Raw genomic sequence first — 10,308 nt, forward strand, 5'->3', positions numbered from 1 at the left:
TTTTAAATCCTTGGGGTAATCTAGTCCATGTCAGCTGCATCTTTTGCCCGGTTTGAGGATTTTCCCGTTCAAAAGCAAACAGTTTTCTGCTTCCCTTTTCCAAAGGTATACAAAAGAAAGCATTTTTTAAATCAAGCACTGTAAACCATTGATAATTCTCCCTCAATGCTGTTAACAGTGTATAAGGGTTTGCTACCACAGGATAAATATCCTTAACTATTTTGATTTACTGCTCTCAAGTCTTGTACCAGTCTATATTCACCCGAAGGTTTTCTGACTGGTAAAATAGGAGTATTATACTCAGATTCACATTCTTCCAAAATTTTATACTCCAAAAATTTATCAATCAATTTCTTCAATTCCTGTCTCACTTCTGGTTTGATTGAATATTGTTTAATTCTCACTGTTCCTGCACCTTCCTTCAAATCTATTTTAACCGGTTCTGCTAGTTTCAATTTACCAGGAATATTTGTTTCCCATACAGTAGGGATCACTGCCAAATCCACCTCTGGTGGAATTTCTTGTTCCTTTACCTTTTCTTGTATCATCAGGATTTCTCCCGTTTTTGACTCAGGTATTTTCAAGAAAAGTTCTCCTTCGTCAAAAACAATCTGTGCATTTAATTTAGATAACAAATCTCTTCCTAACAAGGGTACCGGACATACCGGTACATACAAAAAATCATGTGTAATTATCTTATTTCCAAATTTCAAATCCAGGGGTTGCAGGAATGGCCTGTTTTTGTTCCAGTTTTTCCTTTACAGGTATTTAATAAAAAATGTCGCTCCTGTATCCACTCCCAACCTCACAATTTAAACAACAATTTTTCCACTTTCTTATTATCAGAAGTTATAGCCATTACTAAATTATCTCTAATACTTAGCTTACATTCACCCTGCCAATCCTTTTTTTGTCTTAAGTAAAAGAACAAATCCACATATGGCATTTTATTCCATTTCCCTTCTCTTTTACAATACAGCATTAACTGCAAAATAGTGTTATAATTCAGTGTCCCATTCGTGGGCCACTTTTCCTGATTTTCTAATATATATATAGTGGCCACCAATTATTACAATATTCAATCATCTGGCTCTTTGGCAAATCCTCATATAAATCCCCCCAATGCACCAGTAAACATCCCAATGGAGAATTTTTCGGGATTTTATCATTTAACACAAGATTACCCAAGCTTTTACTTTTAAACAACCGAGTTAACTTAGTTGCCATGGTGTAATTACCCACAGTACAATACACAATTATTCAACTCTGTCACTCCGATCTGCGGATCCACACTCCACAGTCTTACTCTTACAGCCACGCTCACACTTTCCCACAGTTACTTTAAACAAACATATAACACAATATTATACCTCTTAATTTTCTTCTCAGTACACAAACTCACAAAACAACAAAGAACACCAAAAACTTCTTCTAACTTCTTGTTAGAGGCACTACCTTAGAGAACACTATAGCATATAGTTTCTCTTGTCTCCACTTTTGTCCAACCCTGCAATAGCTTTTGCTTATGTCTTACGGGCAGACTCCTAGTCCTACCCTGCGCAGCTCTTTCACCGCATCTGACAGGCAGACTTACTCAGTGGGACTCCAACCCACTGGTGGGACTTCCTCCCACTCTTTCCCATACAATTATTATAGTGGGACTCCCCCCCACTTTCTCCAGTGCACTTACTTACTTACTTACTTACTTACTTTAGCGGGACTCCCACCCACTTACTACAATTAAAAAAAGAAGTGTCTTACCAAATATCCAGGGAACGTCGTGAAGAGCCTTACGGATCGGGGATCGATGGGTGTCCCCGAGAAATCCTCGGTGCCGGCCGGAACCGATCAGGTCCCCGACTCCTCCGGTCTCCTTCAGCGAGGTCCCATCTGGGTCGCCAAAACTGTTACCGAAATCTCTGACTGAAGAACTTATCGACACCAATGTGATGTAGATAAGCAGACACTTCTTTATTAACGGCCGGGTGCGTGAGCGAGTCCTCTCACGATCAACGCACACCAGGTCCCAAAATCAGATTCCATATATAGAACTTATTCATACATATTCATTAAATATTCATACATAATCCTAACATTTCCCGTAAATCATTTACATACTCTCCTCCTATATCCAATTGTGCGCAGTAAAGCTTAGAAAGGTCTAGAAATGGGTCTAGGGTACGATTTGGGTAGGTGGTATATGAGTCGGTGGTCGCGATCTCCCCCTGCCGGAATTACCTTTTACTAAAGTTCACAGTTTCTTGGCAGGCACCTACAAGCTGTTCCAGTCGACTCTCCCCAGTTCCCATTAATCTCATATTCTGACATTTCAATACACCTCTGCGTACAGAAGACTGGTTAAATACAATGGAACCTTCCAACCCTAGAGTTATTACAATAGTTCCAGGCCCTTCTTCTAGCCTTGGTACAAGACGTACAAAAGATTCCATAACGTCTCTTATTGCGTAGATGCAAGTTTCCTAAATTTTTTTTTTCTTAACCTTCTACATTTTAATTCTATTAAATGATTTTATAAAATCAATTAATTAATCAAATAGAATCAATCAATTTTAACTTATTAACTAATCGGTAACACCTGGGGAAACTTATATTCACCATCTATGTTCATTAATCATAGATTAATAGCAGTATTGTCTAGGTTAAAGTAGCAAGATTAGTTGTTAGCAGCAGTGAAAACACAGGTGCAGCAATAACAATATAACCACATCCGTTGTACAATTCTTTCCGTGATTGATTTAGCCTTCAACTGAATTAATCAGTAGATAAAAATAAATGGGTATGTTAAACAGTAAGTAATAATCAAATAAGCCTGTCAGATGATTATGATTGGATATAAATGACTTTTATGATTTTGAGTCAAGAAGAGAACAGCATGACCTACACAGTCAACAACTGGATTGAATGACGAGGATCAGCTGATGGATGAGAATTCAAAGTACTTTCCGGCTGACCAAGAAGAACAGAACAATCGAAAAGATGATGAAACTTTAAGTGGACTCTTATGACTGGACTTCAGGGATTATGTAATTGCTTTAAGAAATCTAAGATGCAAAATGAAAAATTTCAAGTTGCCACTCACTGAGGTGATGCCCAACTCTGTATTGTGATTAAAAGCAAACCTAGAGAAACCCATTCGGCTTGTGGAAATTCTTTAATAATCCATCTATGAAAGCTGAATTCATACCTCTTGCATATACATTCAGTGGCTGATGTTAAACGGCATGAATACTCAGCCAGAGGCTTCTGGTAGTTAAAACTCACAGATATTCAATAGAGGGGGTCAACAGAAACATCTTGTTTTTATAGGAAATACTAAAAACTTTGAATGGTCATTGAACAGAGTTAGAAGCAGAACAATTTCCAGTCCTACTGAAACAGACAAAAATAGGTGTGAAAGTTCACTGAGAAAGATCTATGGACATCTTTAATGACTGTGAGCTAGAGAGAAGAAAATTTCACATTCAGAATTCCAGGCTTCCCTTGAATATGGAAGGGCTTTGCAACATTGCCATGTAACCTCTGTATTTCACCCCAAGAGAAACAACTATTACTAGGAGTGTTCATGTCTTTGTTACATAAATGCCAAGGTAAAAACCCTAAAAGGTTCACTAACACCAGAAGCGCCCCACAACCCTACCCATTTTGTTGGGCAGTTCTTTCTATTGTGGCCAGGTTTTCCACAACGAAAGCAAATGTTCGATGGTGGAGGTGGATCCCAGGGGTCTTTCATGTAACTAGAAGTTTTTTGAAAAAGAAAAAAAAAAGGAAAACGTATGCATGTATCTTTCCTCTTAAAACAAACATCTCTACAATGTTCCCATAACCTTCAAAGAACATACCTGACACTTCCTTGACTGGGTTGTATTCACAGCAAGACTGTACCATCATAGCCTGTACTTTATCCTCTTTGGAAGCACTGTCTTCAGCCAGGTTGTCAGTCTGTTTAACAGGTAATGATTATTTGACACTCATGTTAGGCTACAAATAGGCTTTGTTTGTACCTTACATAAAGACTTGTTTAACCAATCCAATTTTCTTCCAAGTGGACTGAAGCTATGTTTAGAAAAAAGTACACCAGCCGGCATTTTGAAGCTGAACTTTAAGCTCCAGACTGGTTGAAGAAGCTAGCCACGGTACATTTAACTGAGATGCATGCAAGTAGCATTATTTAAGTTTTGCAGCATTAAAAGGACACACAGCTTAAGAGTTGTTGCAGATGCTTTTGCTTGCTGAAATTCAGCTTCAGACCCAGAAGCACTAAAAGGAAATCAGCTTTTGATAATCCCTTAGCATGGGATTTAAGAATTTTCTGTTGGTACTGGATTTTCTGTTGGTTTTTGTCTGCCCACAAGCTCTGCTTCTGGCCAGGAAAAGGAGTCCTTAACAGCAGCTATTGCCAAGTGCAGTGGAACTGCAGGTCCAACACATACTCAGAAGCTGCTCTTTGTTGATCTTAAATGATTCCAAAACCATCCTCAGCACTCCTTTTCAAAACAATCGCCCTTTGACACCCAAAAGGAAACCTTTGGGATCAACATGTCCCCAGGGAGGGCTCGACACAAAACCTCTGCCCAGACCTGCTGCCCTGTGATGCCTGCCAGCAGAGCTGGTGACGCGAGTGCTCCTTCCCTGTCTCCGTTGAGGATACTAAGGTTAGCAAAGCCCTCCTGTTTGTCTTGTTGACAGGTGTACTCAGCCTGAAAGGCGGTGAGGGAGCGCTAACAGGCAGCCCTGCCAGCCAGCTTGAAGGGCAGGGGGGATGTGAAAAGCAGCTTGGGGCCGCCTGAGAACTAGCACAGGCATTGAGGGAGGGAACGCGTGGGAGCAGGGTGTTCTCTCGCTTTCACTCGCTGGGAATGTGCAATCCATTCCTTCCCTCGGAATCTCTCATCTCTAAGTGAGAGACAGTCAACATTTTAACTAATGTTTTACAAAATGCCTCTTTGTAAATACCTACACATACATACACATACATGTTCTGTTAAAGTAGCAAAGAGTATGTTTCCCAGAAAAGATGTAGCTGAATTTTGAGAAATTTTGAAGACTCTTTGATGGCCATCTGAATTGTGGACCGCATCATCTGATTTGTGGACCCCATTTTAAACTCTATTTAAGGAAAAGGAGGTATGGGAATGATACCACTATGGAAACAGACAGGCATTTCACAGGAGTCAGAAAATGGTGCGTCAGCCACAGCTGGTGACTACCAGCTCCAATATTTTGAAGATTAGGAAACTATTTCAAAAACTTGTTGACAACTCTTTCCTAGAATTGTAATGCTCTTTCTAAGAAATCATTCGCGCAGTGCATTGCAAGAGTTGAAAAGCCCCTCATTCTTCTTCCTTGCAAAAAAAAGAAAAAAACTGTTTATAGTTCTCTTCCTCTTCATTGTACTCCTCATTGTCATCTTCACCACTGTAGATGACAGTGGTGAAGACGTTAATCAGTGCAGAGTGTGTTGGTCTTAAAATATTCTCTTGAATTCTGCATGATTGTTTATGATGGGCTGGATGCAGAATCCCTTCCTGGAGACCCTGTTGCAATGGGGCATCTACACCAAAGAACATTCTATTTATTTTGTTAGGAGGGAACTAGAACATGAAATTCAGGTTCAGACCAGCAGGTACAGTTTTTAAATCATTATCAGGCTGATGGAATACTTAAATGGACAGATTGAGCCTTTTAGGAAAACTTGTCTGTGGTGGCTGGCAAAAACACTTCTTCCAGCTACAGAAAATCTGAAAAAAGATGGACATGACCTCCTCTGAACAGACAGGGGAGGCATTGCTGATTAAAGCCTTTAGATAGCATGAAAAGCATGACTAATACCTGATTTCTCATTTTTATAAAAAAAGGAGTAATCTAAGGAGTTCTATAAAAAAGAAAGAAATGTTGTGGTTTATCTGTTTTTAAGCTTTTTGTGAGCTTTCCCAATCTTAATGGCTGTCCATTGCACGTTTAGTTAGAGCTCACAAAACAGAAGCCACTCTGTGTAGCTGTACCCTCAGCCCTCTGCACTACTGGCTTCTGCAGAAGCAGCAAAGGTACAAAGAAAAAACCCAAAACTCCATTGGTGAGGGGTGTATGTATTTACTTGACACAATGTTATTATTGTCCAAGGAATTGCATTTTAAAGACTGATCTCCAGTTTTTGAAAATCACAGGCTGTCTTTACACTGCAGGACAGTGAAAATGTCACAGAGGTACCTTGGTGCCAAGAACCCAGCTCAGCAGAGTGGTGGGCTTCTCCTCTGCTTCATTTAACCTGCTACCTCACAGACCTTGGGCTGGCCAAGTTCCGTGGTTCCCAGGGATGATCCCAGATTGACCGGAGCCAGATCAGGAGCTTCTACCCTTTAGGGCTTATGGTTGAATATTAGGGTTAAGTCTTAAGGTTAGGTCTTTAGGTTAAGACTTATGGTTATGTCTCAAGGTTAAGTCTTAGAGATAAGTCTTAGAGACACGCTGTAACTCGCCAGTACACTTCATGTATTGAGAACTAACATTAGAAAGACATGGCAAAACCACAAGTCAATAATATCTACTAATGGTGGAGGAGAGGTCTGTCTTGAAGAAGCCTTGAAAACATGACCATTCAAACCATGCTGATGCAGCTGATACAGAACTGGACTGTACGAATACATCGATGACAGCGATAATGCTGTAGTCAGGCTTACATTTGAGTATCTGCAATTGTAATCAGATTCTCTGTCCTCCATAAATCTGAGGAATACAGCAGTAATACCTGGAGCACAGAGAGCAGCTTAGGCTGAAAACAAACTTAGAAAGGTAACTACTAACATTTGGGAATGTGCTCAACTGCTTTCTGAGCTTCAGGTTTGGAAAAGATCAACTGTTCCTTCACCGTCCTGGCACAAAAGGCAATACGCTTTAGGATGTTGTTCTTTTTCTCTTGCCCGACATAGACATTGTCTTTAGGAATCTACTAGGAAGCACTTAAGAATGAAACTTCTTGTTTGCATGGTTTGCCAGCTGGCCACTCTCAGTCTTTCCTCTGGAGACAGCATGCAGCCCACACACACACACACACCCCTTTGGGGTGTAAGAATACCCTGCCCCCCTCCCCCAGACAAAGGAAGCAGTCAAACACGGAGACTCGGACTGCTGGCAGATGGGAACAAATCACCGGTTCACACTGCAATGTGTCTCTCCGTTTACTCTAAAAGCACTAAAAGCAAAAGCATACAATAAGGAATCTCTCTGCATAGAGGAAACAGGATGGAGAACTTGACTCTCAGAAAAACCAAGCCCAAGAACAAACCCAATTCAAACATCTGAACAGTTACCACTGTTGGAGCTTGAATGCCACGTCCCAGCAGGCTGAAAAATCTAAGTCTGCTTTGGGACAGATACCTTCAAATCTGCCCTGTCACAACACAATTTAACAGCAGCTTTAACAAGAAAGATACAACCTGAATGCCTCCGTAAACTAACAGCCACAAAGAAGGTGAACGCACTGAAACCCCTCCCAAAGAACACAACGTGTTATGGCTACTTACCTAAGGTCTGTTTTGCCGGTAGCTTTAACTCCTCTGACGGGGACTCCCCTAACAGTTACCGATGAGTTCCCCGGAATCAGGGCATTATCATCTGTGTATTCTGGAAACAACATCAATACAGAGAAAGCATCAGTCAGTTTGTAAGAGTGATATTGACATGTCGTGACGTAGCACTTCAGGGAATCCCTTTACAGATACAAAACCAACATTTTACACACAGCGTCATGCTTTTATCATCTCACGGTACCTTTCCAGAAATCTTCAGGTCTGATAGTCAAACACAAGCAGCAAAATCTTTTCCATTTTTTTGGAATCGTTTCAATGCCAACAGCAAAATGGTCTCTAAAGTCACTAAAGCAGACTCTGCTAAAGCATGAGGTTCTTTCCTGATCTCACTTACATTGCTTTTGCTCCTGCTAGCTTACAAAACCCTAGAACATGTCTCTATAATAGCGAGCACGGAAGAGGACACCCCCACCCTGCCTCCCACCTTTTCAAACACATCCCAACCATCCATTTTGCCTTCCCACCATCTTCAAAGAGAGTCCACCATCTCTTTCTTTTTTTTCCCCCAGTGATGTTTAAAATCCTGTTTACTTTTAGCTTCTATTAGCATTGCTGCTATTACGAGATTTCCGTGATCACGCGGCCCCGAAAAATCTGAACAAGTTGGCCATCTTCACTCAAGGTTCACTGAAGGGTCTTTCCAAGATCACGTCACCATTTAGTCAGGACTCCTGCACCAAGTTATAAAACCCACGACCGTATCTCCACAGGTAAGATCTCCGAGAACCCCCTTTAGGCAGAACATCCTGGCCGAGTTCTTTCCTTCATCTTCTGAAGGTGACTTTAAGCACGTAGAGGCTGTTCAATAAAAACGGAAATTCACGGTTATGTATAAAACCCCAAAATCTCGCATACATGTGTATGACACTGAAATGTATTCCTTAGCTTTGCTCTGACAACCACTGGGGGATTTTTGCATTTTCACAGGGAAGACACCCTTACAGAAGTTCCACTAAGTATCTGTGTCACAACCTGTACATCTGCCTCTACCTGCATGTCTATCTCTACCGCCGTATGACACGCGATCCCGTAACACCCCCAAGACCCCTAACACCGTGCTGTTAAGTCTCCTCACAGATACTCTCCTGAACATACTTTACCTATCTGCAGGTAAACAGCGTGTTTAGGTCCAACCACTTGAAAGGCTAGGGCCAAAGTTACAGTTACCGCAGCAGACATGTTATTCTGTTTAAGTTTTAATACATCAAACAGGAAGAGGGAAAAAACCTATGAGTACACATTGTAAAGAAAAGACTGTTGTGAGAATGTCACAGAACCACAGGAGAAAAAAAAGAAAAAAACCAAAACAAAACACCCGATAAAATTTGAATGTTTAAGGAATGGCAACGGTTTCCAAGTCTTTTTATTTCTGTCATATCCCAAAGTCTTTAATCACATGCAAGCTTTGCCAGATGGTAGATTACCAAACTGAAACAGCACGCTAAGTAATACGAAACCATTACCGTCTCTGAGAATCAAGCACCATTTCTGAGATTCAAAAGAACGTAGGGCTTCTCGAAGAACATTTCTAGGTATATTCACCATAAGTGATCTGCCATAAAACTGCAGTATTGCCCTGACACCGTTTAACACGCAGTACCAGGAAAAAAATGCACCGTTTGAAAGAAACGAAGAAATGATGCTCAATAACATCTGAATGAAAATGTCTTTGGTGTAGCAAAGAAGCTGTATTAGCAAAAAATGCCAAGTATACTTGAGACAGAACACTCGTCTACAAGATGGCTTTCCAGGGTCTGCATAGATTCTCACTCACAGATACACTCTTGATCCAAAACGTTGCTACTGAGCAGTTTCTGCAACAGCCAAGCACCACTTTTCCAATGCGGTGGAGTAAAAGTAGTTGAAGACAAATTTCAGTCACCAAACCCACTTTTTTCCCCTTCAAATTAGCCATCCACTCCTTTTCTATCACGTTCAGCCTTCTCTGCCGAGTTTCAAAGAAATCTGGCAGGTTTGTGATTACAAGGCATTGTCCCACATTTCCTTATCGTTTTACCTAGAAGGGTTCCCAGAAACCAAACCTCTTCCACGCGCGGTGCCGCACATCGACCCCGTACACTGCTGTGCCTGGCTGCGCACACAGCCCTCACGCCAGCTGCCAGCGCACAACCACGGAAGAGCAGCTCTGAGGCCCCAGCACAAGTCACCGCTGCCGGCCGCGGCCCAACCGCCTCACTGGCCACCTGCGCCACCGCCAGCCGTCCGGTCCCCGCATCCCGCGCCCGCCGCCCCCACGCACCTTCCATGGTCTAGGCGTTGGTGACCTGCAGGTCGCAGTGAGTCGCCTTCAGCCTCTCGCGGCCTGATCTGGCGCCTGAGGTCCTGTCACCGCCAGGCTTTCAATACCTGCTCTCCCCTCCTGTCACCCCCCAGGCTGTCCCAAACAGCTGTCCTCTCCTGTACCCCCCCCAGGCCTGTCCCCACCTACTGTCCCCTCTTGTCACCCTCCAGGCTGCCATTGCCTGCTGTCCCCTCCTGTCACCCCCGGGCTGTCACTACCTGGTGACATAAGCTACATAAGATAACAAGAAAATAATAATAATAAAAAAAAAAAAACCAAACCGAAAACCTGCTTTGGTGAACACCAAAACACCCATGACTTTCTCAGGCTCTTCACTACCCCACATGTGAGTCAAGGGACAGGGTCTCCTAAAGGCTCTTTTGCCGGCACTTCCTGAAG

Source organism: Falco biarmicus, unplaced genomic scaffold (assembly GCF_023638135.1).
Source record: "Falco biarmicus isolate bFalBia1 unplaced genomic scaffold, bFalBia1.pri scaffold_245, whole genome shotgun sequence".
Taxonomy (NCBI): Eukaryota; Metazoa; Chordata; class Aves; order Falconiformes; family Falconidae; genus Falco; species Falco biarmicus.